The sequence below is a fragment of the Apaloderma vittatum genome, unplaced genomic scaffold (assembly GCF_000703405.1).
Source record: "Apaloderma vittatum isolate BGI_N311 unplaced genomic scaffold, ASM70340v1 scaffold10900, whole genome shotgun sequence".
Taxonomy (NCBI): Eukaryota; Metazoa; Chordata; class Aves; order Trogoniformes; family Trogonidae; genus Apaloderma; species Apaloderma vittatum.
In genome coordinates this window covers 32,053-44,953 of record NW_009694013.1, presented here as the reverse complement: position 1 = coordinate 44,953, position 12,901 = coordinate 32,053, and positions in this window count along the sequence as shown.

Sequence of the window (12,901 nt, the reverse complement as noted above, 5' to 3'; positions counted from 1 at the left end):
TGTCACTTTGGAAATGAGCCCAATCTTACTGGGGGGAAAAAAAAAAAGCCTGTGAAATATTTACAAGATGTAAAAGCAGACTATAACAAATTTGGAGAGTTTGTAAGCATTTTGGCAGGCGGGATTAAATTTGAAATGTCTTGGCAACTTGAGTTATTGTCCTATTAAAAAAAATAATCCACCCAACAACAAAAACCAACCTACCAAACAAACAAAAACAATAAAAACCTGCAATGCTTGTCAGGTTGTTTCTGGTAAGTGCAAGTTGTACTGTGTTTAAAAGGAATAATTTACAGACTAACTAGAATAGAGCATACTGGAAGCTCAATTTGAAGGTTTGCAGGAAAATATTTTTGAGTTACTATGAGTTACCATATTGCTGTGAAGCTGCCAAATAATACCTGGATTACAGTTACAAGTGTGACTTTGAAGACCTGTGAGGCAGTTCTTCCTCTTCTCAGCAGCAAATAATAAATAAGAACTATTTTCACTTTTGATCAAGGTGATTTACTTGTGCTATAGAATAAGAGAAGCCAGAAGTAGTCCAGGATAAATGAGGACTTAAAGTTAGGATGAAAATTTCATAACACATTATTTGGTCTGGAGAGGAAGATTGAGCTTCTACAGAGTGGAAGGGACTGCACTGTTATTCATGGTTGACAGCAGAATAAGAATTAACTGCATTAAACTCTAATAAGGAAGAAAAACTTGTCTAGTGTAAGAATAACTAAATAGTAAAATGGACTATAGAGTTTGATTATTGAAATTTGTATGTTAAAGGTCATATGAAATTTCTTCCCCCTGCTTTTATATAGGTTGTGTACTGTTCCATATTGAAACTTGACTGTTGAAGGAACCTTAGGAGGTCATCTAGGTTCTCTCTATAACCTTCAATTCAGTAGCGAGGGTGGGGGGTTCCCTCTCACTGAATCCCTTCTCTTTAACGCCAGGCTAATGGTGGTGACTTCTTATAAGGAAAATGATGAGCTGATTTGTTTCTGCAGAACATGCCTTGATGAGGACTGTACCTCTCTTTTTACAGGTGAAGATGGGAAAGGTGATGAAATTCCCAGCAGGCAGCTTTCTTGGGATACTCTGAAGGGGTTCTCTGAGCTTTTTTTCAGACTAGTGGCCATTGGTCAGACTTCAGATTGCGTTTTTCTGACTGCTAGGCTGTGAGACCTATATACTCTTGCAGTCTGAATGCTGTACAGGAGAGAGTAGTAAGCAATATGCTCTTTGTCCCTCAAAACTGAACGAAGCTGTTTAAATAAAATACTCAGATTCTCCAGATTCTCGAGTCTTTTTCCAGTTCGTTACCTGAAAGTGTAACTTCTTACTGTCTGTGGTTTTCAGATTCCATAGTTCTATTTTTCCAACTAGTCTGAACTGTAAACTGTTAGAGTAATATTTCAGTGGTATAGAGGAACATTAGTAGCTGTTGCTAAAAGTTCTATATAGAAGTAGATGTATACTGCATGGATAACATCTGCTTTTTTTTTTTTTTCTTGTTGCAGAAGGTTTGTAATCTAAACAGACCAGAGAAACGTAGAGTAGATTAAAAAGCATGTATCTCGAGCAGAGTAATCTCAGTGATGGTGACAAAACAGTTCTATGTGCGTGCATTTTTTTTTTTAAACTAGCTAGTGAAATGGAGGAGAAAGAGGGTGATAGGAATGACGTATGGGCAGAAGAGGATTAGAGGAGCTTGAGCTAGAGCTGTAACATAAGTGGATGGAAATGCAAAGTCTGTAAGCTGAGAGTAGGAAAAAATGCAGACAAAAATTAAAAAAGCTGTGTTCAAAAGTTGCAGTTTCTTCCACCAACAGAAATTTCTGCCAAGTGATAATTTTTTAAATCTTCCTCTTTGTCTTGGAAAGCTTCAATCTTTATCTGGTAGAGACTTTGCAAAATATATGCGTCCTTTACTAACAGGTTATATTGCTGAGAAGCATCAGTAATTCTTGCTTCTAGTATTGGTGTGGCACTAATGGACTTGTAATAGAAATAGTAGGGCAAAACAGTATAAAATAGAAGGATTTTTTTTTTTTTTCTGTCCTAGCATATGCTTGAATTAATAAGAGTAAAGGCCCTTAATTCAGTGGAGCATTAGGAAAGCATCAAGTTAAGTGCTCTATGTTCTGATTTATACTCTGAAATTCTGCATGTGTTGGTTCACTTACAGAATCATAGAAAGTTTTTGGGCTGAAAGGGACCTTTAAAGGTGATTTAGTCTAACTGCCCTGCAGTGAGCAGGGACATCTTTAACTTGATCAGGTTGTTCAGAGCCCCGTCCAACCTGTCTTTGAATGTCTTCAGGGATGAGGCTTCTACCACCTCTCTGGTCAACCTGTTCCAGTGTTTCACCACCCTCATTGTAAAAAAATTTCTTTCTTGTATCTATTCAGAATCTATCCTCTTTTAGTTTAAAGCCATTACCCCTTGTCCTATCACAACAGACTCTGCTAATAACATTGTCCATATCTCTCTTGTAAGCCAGCTTTAAGTATTGAAAGAACTCTATAAAGTCTTCCTGGAGTCTTCTGCAGGCTGAACAAGCCCAACTCTCTCAGCCTGTCTCCTTAGGAGAGGTGCTTCAGCCCTTTGATTGTTTTTGTGACCCTTCTCTGGACCCGCTCCAACAGGCCCATGTCTGTCTTGTGCTGAGGACTCCAGAGCTAGAAGTCCACCTTTGCTTAGGAGAAAATAAATTCTCTTTTTTCTTAGGAGAAAAATTGTAGAGGACTTCTGACCATTTTTTCCTATACTAGCACTGCTGTTTATCATGGGGTATGGAAGGGAGTTTAATTCTTTTGTTCTTTTGTTCTTTTTCAGAAGTAAGAAACTTTTTAGCAAGAAAAAATTAAAAAGGAAGCAGAAGACTAAATTGAAAATAAAAACACGCAACAAGGTAAGTCTGTAACTAATGACAGATTTCTGCCTCAAAAACTAAAGTAATTTCAACTGAGAGAAATATAAGAAAAAATAAGTGTAACTAGCAATTTATTTGCTTAGGAAATACAATAGGATGATATTGTTTACTTACTGTATTCTACATGACTATGATACCAATATTAATCTTATTCAACTGTTTGCTACTAATGTTTAACGTGAAGTAATATGGATATAATTTTTAGTTCTCCAGTTCCTAAACTGTATAAGTACCTAAACATGGTGGTCATAAAATGAAATTTAAAGGGAGATGTGTGTCTAGCCAACAGTTAGAGACTACTGCAGCAGAGAGTTCTGTCCGTATTGACTAAAAAGGAGGAAGGGAGCATTCAAGGTTAAAGGAATCCAAAGTTACTTCTAGAAATTCCTCCATAATGGAATAGATGGTACTTGGTTCTATTAATATTTTCTCCCCTGCCCCCATCACTTTAAGTGAATGGGAGCAGTACAGTCAACTTCATAGAAATGTTTACGTTTTTACTTGTTGTAGAGAAGGAATCTAGGCAGAAGCAACAGTATTTTAAAATACTGCTTTTCTGCACTCTTTATTAGAGAGCTATTATGTCTTTATTTCAGCTGGAGTCTTAAGAGATTTATAGGAAGACTTGCTGCAGGAACAGGCTTCTTCCTAGGTTCCCATTTTAGTCAGTAAAGAGAACGTAGTTAATTTCTGTAATGGTTCTGAAGGACTGAACCACTGAAATACCCAGCGAAAATGCTTGTCAGTTGAATGCCCTTATAATACAAATACACTGCAGATCAAATTTGCCATCTTATCCCTACTTGCCAAACTTCATGCAGTTGCTCTATCTCAAACCAGATGAATTTGGGAGGGTGAGGCAAGCCCTGTATCTCTTCATTTGGTATTGCCTTTTTGGATACTTACCAGATTGTTCTGCTTATCTCGAGTAGTGCAGCTTCAGACTATGGTATAGCAGGGGCTTATCTTCATTTCTGTTCTCAGTACTGTACAGTGAAATATTTCTGGTCCAAACTAGATTTTTCAGCCCTTTCTTCAGTTGCTACGATATTAGAAGTTTTAGCCCAGTTCTCTTAATGATTTTATCAGACACACTGTCAGCAGAGAAAACCAAGTTAGAAATTTGAAGGAACTTTGCAGAATGTGGTTAGTCTGTGTATTCTATCTGGTGACAGAAACTTGTGCTTTTAAAATAAGGTGACTCTTCAGCTTTGATCATTGTTACTATAAAAAGGACACCCTGCCTTTCTGGTAGTGGTGCCCTAGTTGAACTGCCAAGTAGGAAACTAAATCCAGAACTACTGTTCTTCACAAGCTTGACAGTCAAATGTGCTTCTTGGATTTAGCTGCATTGGATAAATGCATTGGCAGGGTCTATTCTGAACGGTCAGAGACAATGTGAGCGTATTACAGGCTGCTTCTGGTGAGCGGTTACAGATTTGGTACTAACTGATCATCTTCGCATCTCATTCCTCTAGAGGGTTGTTTTGAAGTTTTTTCTTGGATTCAAAACAGCTTCTACTTGAAGCATGAAGTGAGATTTATCTGCCTTTGAAAGGCATAAAGAGTTCTGGTTTTGAGGTTTTTTTGCATGTCTGTTACTGATGCCTCTATTGTAGACAGTTCTTGAGGCAGGCCAGAGTTGACCAGCAGAGCATTGCTGTTCATTCCAAGTTACTGAGGTACAGAACAACACTTCAGCTTGATAGCATGAGAGGCAGGAAATTGTGTGTTTCCTAAAAAATGTAGCTAAGAAGAGAAAGATAAAATCAGCTTCATATCTTCAGGTTATCAAACTTTGTTTACTGACAAAGTGGGGTGGTTTTGTTTGTTTCCTTGTTGTTGGGGTTTTTTGTTGTTGTTGGTTTGTGCTGGTGGATATTTTTGTTAGTTGTTGTTTCCTTCCCCTCCCCCCTACTTTTGAATGCATCCCCCATGCTTACCAGTGTAGAATAAGCACAGTCATAATTTTTGCACTGCAATGTCTGAAAACAGATGTGTGTATTTTCAGGAAAATGTGAGTTTCCATTTGAAGCCTTTTAATGGGGCATGTTGCAAAGATCATCGTTACTGGACATTCTGGCCAGGAGGGCTTGTGTGCAGCAGTTTATTTTTTCAGAAACAGGGATAAGAGCTTTCTATTAGTATGCCTGGTTGAGGCAGGAAAGGCCTTGAGAATAAGTTGAAGGAACCCCCAAAGAATGTTGTTTATACCCAGCACTTAATAAAAATGATAATTGAGTAATTGAACATTAAAGAAGTCATTGCTGAACAATTTAAGAAAATTTAATACTTAAAAGGTGGGAATAATGTTCTAACATTTTAAGTATAAAACATTAATTGATGTTTGATGCAGCCCAGTAGTTTGACCATTACCGTAAGATGAAGTCATGTTATGATCTCTTTTATTCGAACTACTGTTAATTTCTGGTTTTGTGGTTTAATATAATTCTTTTAAATGGAGGTTTAAAAAGTTTTCCACACGGGTGCAATGTTTTGGCTTTAAAAATTCTGTGCTAAATAGAGTGACTTTTACATAGAAAACAAATTTGTGGTTGTAAGATGAGGGCATAGCACTTTGCAGTCCTCCTTTCCACTCCCTACTTTTTTTTTTTTTTTTTTTTTTTTGGAAGGGGGAAGGGGCAACAATTATTGCAAATTACAGGCTGGGTAACTTAACCCTGTGAATGTTGCTGCTTCCCCTCCTGGAAACACCCCCTGGAGTTTTCCCACTTTACTGTTAACTCATAAAAGTGCTTCTTAGGACACTTACCTGGGAGACTGGACGTAAAGCCAGAGTTCACCATTTTCTGCTCTTGTAATGTTATTTGAAGAATACTAAAAAATTGAGAGTCCACCAGAGAAAGAGAACATACTTGCAGTGATTGACATCCACCTGTTTAGTTTATGCAGAAGTTTTAAACTATGACTTGCTTAACTTTATACAAATGGAAGGAATAAAACCTTGGGAAAGGATGGTTCACGTGGCAGATGAATTTATTGTAGGCTGATGACTGTACGTATGACATGGATCAGCTGGGATAAATTTGTCTCATTAAAAACACGTGTAGCTTCTCAAAGAATTTGGCAGTGCTTTCTGTGGGTTTTGTATTATTTGGTGTTTCAGCCTCAAGAGGGCATCCCCTTCTAAGAGATGGATGAACTGTTCAAAGAATTGGATGAGGTTCTATGCTCTGTGTTATACAGAAGTTAGATCAGATGGTTATTATAGCCTTACCTATCTTTAACACAGATTAACTTTCCTGTCCTAGATTATAGTCTATTTCCAGATCACATCTGAGAATAAACCATTACTGCAGTCATCTGGTTCAAGAGGAAGTATATAAATTGGTCAGAGAATGAGCTATATATGGATTTCATCTTTGGGGAAAACAGATGTTTTAGGTGTAAGAAAAATATAAAGGAGACCAGATTGGTTTTTCCAACTTGTTTCCTTGAGTGTACCAAAACTTTACGAAAACTGGCAAGAGTACTTGAGTTTCTGGTTGCTCTGTTTTATGAACTAAATCTGTGGTGTTTAACCTCTCCTACATAATGCATTCTTGTATTTGGCAAGGATTATATCTTTACAAGGACAGGTCACCCATTAGGGTATGGGAGTCAGTGCTTCATATTCGCTCTCGCGCGCTCTCTCTCTCTCTCACACTCACACTCACACACATGATAGACTCTTTCTGAAAAAAGCTAACACAAGACATTTTTACCTTCTTGTATTAAAAGTATGTTGATTGCCCAGAGAGATGGTGGAAGCCCCATCCCTGGAAGTTTTTAAGGCAAGGCTGGATGGGGCTCTGAGCAGCCTGATCTAGTGGGGATTTCCCTGCCCATGGCGGGGGGAGTGGAACTAGATGATCTTTAAGGTCCCTTCCAACCCTGACAATTCTATGATTCTGTGATTCATTATTTACATGACATCGTGATTTCTCAGACCTCCCTTAGATTTCGTATTCAGTAGTTCAGGATTGAGTTGTTGTTTCTTCAGTATCTTTTAAAACTTCAAGAGAAAGGCTTTTCTGATTTTATCTTAAATGTTTGGAGAACATTATCTGCTTCTGTTTTGTCTATCTAAAATAGAGAAAACTTTTGTGAGGAGTTTGTTTGGGTTTATTGCCTTTACAGGTTCTCTGTCTATTCCTCTGAAAAAGATACCTTAGTCCTTCTGACCATTGAAATGACCTTTCATCATTGTTACCTCACCTTGTATGGTTTCACTTGAGAATCTCCTTTTTGAAGCTTAATATTGCATGTTTTGTAAGGATGACATCATGTTTAAAAATTTCTCTTCCTTTCCACCAAAATTTAATTTTAGATGTTCTGTCTAGCACAATTCTTGCAGCACTCCAGACAGAAGATGTGATAAATACTAGGTATCTGTTAAGTTTTACAGTATACGCTCCATCATGTATTTTGATTTAAGAAGGTGCTGGTGCCAAATGAAACAACAAAGACTAAGATTTTGGAGTGTCCCACTTTCTTAGCATATCATGGAAAAAACACTAAATCAAAAAGCATAATTCTGTGTTCCAGTCTAGAAGCTCCATTCATTTTGAAAGTGATAGCAGTTTCATATTCTGAGGAAGCAAATGCTTTGGGAGAAAAAAAAATAGAGAGTTTTATCATCTTGTCTTTGACTCAGACATCCTAGAAACTGGGCTTCCAGCCTTTCTTAAATGGTCTTACATGGTGAGAGCGCTTTGGATTGTGATATTCCAGTAGCTGTTAAGTAAAGGACATTTAGAGATGCAGGAAAAGCAATTGTTGTTCTTCACCTTATCTGTAGTGTCATGGAAAAGATTTTGTGAATCTGTGCACCTTGAGACACTTAACACTAAGAAAACAAACTATTAGGGTGGTTTGGGGTTGTTTTTATTTTTCTTGAAATACTGTATCCCATAGCTGAAGAGCAGTCTAATTGGATTCTTTTATAATCCTAGATCTGCCCAAAATTACTAGATTGTTATATTGACTTGAAGTTGATTAATGTTTTGGTTTAATGTTCAACTATTTTTCTTGTCAATATAGAAGTATTTTATGTTAGCATGAAATGTAGTATCAGTCAGAGAATTGCTGTATCTTAAACCAGACTTTATTAATTTAATATAAGAATGACTAAGTGGGGTTCTGTAGGCACCATTAATGGTTAGATTTTCGTAGCCATCTGTTATACTTCAAAATCTAAGAGACTGTACCAAGACTGTAGAGATCTTATACTATTGGGGGAGTTTGTGTGACTATGTAGAAGAGTGACCCAGTGCCTGACTCCTGTTCAGTTACAGAAGAGGCAATTTCCAATGATGGAATGAACTTAAGGAAGTCCCATGAAACTGGGACTTATGTCCCAGTGCATCTGACATCAGTGAAGTGAGGAAACTTGTTATCTTGAAAGGAAAAACTTGCCTCAAACTTGCTGTTAAAAGGAAAAAGGGAGAAAAAATTCCACCAGACTGCTCACTGAATGAGTGTTTGTCTTCGAGGGGCATAAAGTTTTCCTGTTTCTTTTCTTATCAGCTCTATCTCTACCTTTTTGTAAAAGAAATCTAAGAAAGTGATATTTACACAAACCACTCATATACCTTCACTTTTGAACAGATGTTTGTTTTGAAGACCTGGAAACTATAAATATTATAGTTAAAGCCCTTCAGAGACTTGGGCAAATTGATCACAAATAAATTGTCAGTGGTTTTTACCTTATGATGAAGTTACGGAGGGAGAGAAAAAAAATGATCGGAAGCTCCTTTCCTACTCTCCAACCAGAAGCAATATATCTTGTCTTTCATCACCTTTCTTTTGCCGTGAGACATGCGAAGTGTTTGTACACTTACACTTTTAATGTTAAATCGATTAGTTTTTTCCCCCCCTTCAAATGAAAGACAAATTTAACAGTGAAAGTTGTAAATGTCCTTAAGTTTTAACTGTTTTTATAACCAAACAATTTACTGTTCAAAAAGGGGTTTATTTAGAACAGCCCTAAGGCCAGTGTTTTTAAACTGACAAAATCAGGTAGTGAATTTCAAAATTGTTCTTAAGGAACTTTGTTAGATTGCCTCTATATTTGTCAAGTGTGTAATAGAATGGAGTATAAGATACTTCTAGTTTCAAACCTCAGACATGAGGTATTGTGTAGGTATGGACTAAGAAATTATAGAATTATAGAAGGGTTTGGGTTGGAAGGGACCTTAAGCATTATCTGGTTCCAACTCGCCTGCCATGAGCAGGGACACCTCCCACTAGACCAGGTTGCTCAAAGCCCCATCCAGCCTGGCCTTGAATACTTCCAGGGAGAGGAAATCCATAGCTTCTCTGGGAAACCTGTTCCAGTGCCTCACCAGCCTCACAGTAAAGAACTTCACCCTAATGTCTAATCTACATCTACTATGTTAATAGTTTAAAACCATTGCCCCTCGTCCTATCGCTACACACCCTTGTGAACAGTCCCTCCTCATCTTTCCTGTAGGCCCCTTGAAGTACTGGGAAGCTTCTATATGGTCTCCCTGGAGCCTTCTCTTTTCCAGGATGAACAACCCCAACTCCCTCAGCCTGTCCTTCTAGGAGAGGTGCTCCAGCCCTTGGATCATCTTTGTGTCCCTCCTTTAGACCATCTCCAACATATCCATGTCTTTCTTACCTTGGGGACCCCAGAGCTGAACTGGTCAGACAGAGCAGAGCTTTCTGGAAAATGTTGTACTGTACTGAAGTCCATGTAGGAGATTATTGTATATAATTATAGTTTGTGAACTGTTGTAGAAGAGTGAAGTGCTTGCTGTTTAAAAGCTAAAGCATTAGGTAAGTGACTTTCTAATAGTTTAAAAGTATGGAGAATAAGGAAGGAGCTTATTTCTGAAAATTAGTCAGCTTATTATTAATAGGCAAGAAAACATACATTGATATATTATCTAGCACTGTAATGTCTAAAATTATCTGTGCTACTTGAACAATGTGGTGAACCTATTTCAAAAGAGGCTACATGAGCTACAGAACTTAGGCTGTTCTGGAATAAAGACTAAGCTGAACTCCTGACATGGAAGAGCTGGAATGGAAACACTTTACAGAAGCTATAATTACAGTACATAATACTAATTGGATAAGTGAGAGATATTTCAGAGGATCCAGATATTTTTCTCTTCCTGTAACTGTCAGTAAACTAGAAGATGCATAGTAAACTTGGTAAATATTTTTTTTTTAACCTCTGCAGTTCAAATGAGTTAGCTTTAAAGCTGAAAGCTGATACTAGATGTTTGCCTTAACAGCAGCTGCAAAAACTCCTGGGGTATGTGGATGGATATTTGACATAGGGAAGAGTCATATGTTATAACCGTTTAGTTTTCTCGTGCCAAATATATTTTAAAGTATGTGGTAGCTCATTATCATTGGTATCAGTCCAAATCTATTTTGATGCAATTTGATACTGGAATAACATATAAGGCCGTGTTTGGAGTTCTTATACTGATCAATATTGTGGTTTTTTTAACAGCGATGTTGTTATTTTGAAGATGTTCGTGTTGAACAAGTACTAAATTTCTGTTGTTTTTCAGTCCCTAATGGCAGAAGTTCTGCTCTGCTACAATCCCCTCTCCCCTCAAAAAACCCCACCAAAACAACCCACAAAACAAAAATGCAGAAAAACAGACAAACAAAAAACCAAACCAAACAAAACCAAACAACAGCCAAACTTTTAGTATGTATATTGGAAACTTTTTCCATTTTGTGTTTATTTTTTCTCCTCATTATCTTTATATTTTTACACTTACTGCCAACACTGACAAAGATAAGGAAAATTAACACGCTATCTTATTTGGATAAAATTGGCTACAGAGTAAACCATTGCTGCTTAATGGCTTAGCTTCCAATAATTTTGTAATAACAATAGAAAGGAAAGATATGCGAATATGTGCCAGTACAGTTAGAATGATGCTATAGTAAAAAAATAAAAGGAAATAAGTATTAAGTATTTTGAAGTCATTTTGAATTTTTTTGTTAAGTTTTGTAACATATAGTGTGAAGTGGTCTAACTTAGAAGCTCGTATTCTTTCTGGTAATAATAAAAAGGTAAGTGCAGATAAATGTGTGTTGTGAACCATTGCTGTGTTTTGATGTACAAAGTTGTGACTACCATATTATAGAAAAATAAAATGCCCCATTAAAACATTATCCAGGTCACTGGTTCTCAAACTTCTTTTCCCTCTTCTCTCTTAGCCCTCTTTCCCATCACTGCTCTCACGGATGTGTGAGTATTTGCACTCTGATTTGTTCCAGATAATTCACTGTGTACTCTCCTGCCAAATGAATGTGGTCATTCACACTATCTGTTCCCCTTAAACAGGCAGAAGGAAAAAGGCAAAAGAGAGAAGACAAAAAGAAAGTATAAACCTGCCTGGGAATTTATTTTTTAATTTTTTTCTGGTGGGGTTTTGCTTAGGTTTTTTAAGTCTTACCATTTCTTCTTTCCCATCCTACTTCTGCAGAAGGGAAGAGTATGGGGCACAATTTAAAAGATGTTTAAAAAAAAAATTTTCTTAACATTTTTTCAAGTGTAATGACAGTCTCATGACAGCTCTTCTGTGTCTTGGCAGTGGCTGACAGTAATGTACCAGTAGTAGACACCAGGGGAAGGGTGGGTCAGGGTAGTGATAGTTTGTCAGAACAGTTTCCCAACTCTTGCTTTGTGGCTCAGGGCTTCTGAAAACAGGATGGTTCTGTCACTTCATAGACCTTGATAGATTTTTATTTTTATGCAATAGTTTGTCCATTAGGTTTTTGTTATCCACAAAATTATTATCCATAGCATCCTGCTGGGGAGTTCTGGAACTTGCCATCTGTTTTCATTTAATGACAAAACAACTTATGGTATTAATTTCTAATATACGTTTAGCAAATAGCTTAAATTTTTAGTATCTATGAATAGATTAAAATGAATGACTAGAATTAAAAATTAATGCATTTTAAAATTCAGTAATAATGTTTAAAAAGAACACCAACTGACCCATGTTAAGAAGATTTCCTGAATTCTGATTGTGTTTTGACTGGGATCAGTTAGGCAATCTGAACATCCATAAATCCATGGGCCCTGATGGGATGCACCCACGAGTGTTGAGGGAGCTGGCAGAGGTCATTGCTAGGTCACCCTCCATCCTCTTTGGTAAGTCCTGGGGAACAGAAGAGGTGCCTGAAGACTGGAGGAAAGTGAATGTCACTCCAATGTTCAAGAAGGGCAAGAAGGAGGACGTGGGTAACCACAGACTGGTCAGCCTCACCTCCATCCCTAGAAAGGTGATGGAACAACTTATTCTCGGTGCTGTCTCTAGCCATATCAAGGATAAGAGGGTGATTAGGAGCAGTCAGCATGTGCCCTAAGACATGTATAGATTAAAAGCTTACTACTGTTCCTTCTGCTGAAGGCCAGCCAGGAACAACAGAGGAAGGTACAGTGCTGATGTCATTGTTTGGAGCTGTTGGGACCACATTTATCAAACTAGACATGCTATGGAGGCTAAAAAACAGGTTGCAAGTATTGAGGGCTTTAAATCTAAAAAGCTTCATACTGTTTTGATAGCTTTAAATGCAGTTCCACTTAAAATGAGAGTGAATCTAGACAAAACCCTCTATGCTGACCACGCTTGCATTTATGTCATTGTTCTTCAGCAACATTCAATATATTCATCAATGACCTGGATGTGGGATTGGAGAGCATTGTTAGCAAGTTTGCTGATGGCACGAAGCTGTCAGGAGTGCTTAACACACCAGAAGGCTGAGAGACTTAGACAGGCTAGAGGGATGGGCAGGGAGAAATATTATGAAGCTCAGCAAGCGCGAGTGTAGAGTTTTGTATTTGAGAAAGAATAACCCCATGTGCCAGTATAGGTTGGGGGCTGACCTGCTGGAGAGCAGTGTAGGAGAAAGGGACCTGGGGGTTCTGGTGGGCAGCAGGGTGACCCTCATCCAGCAATGGGC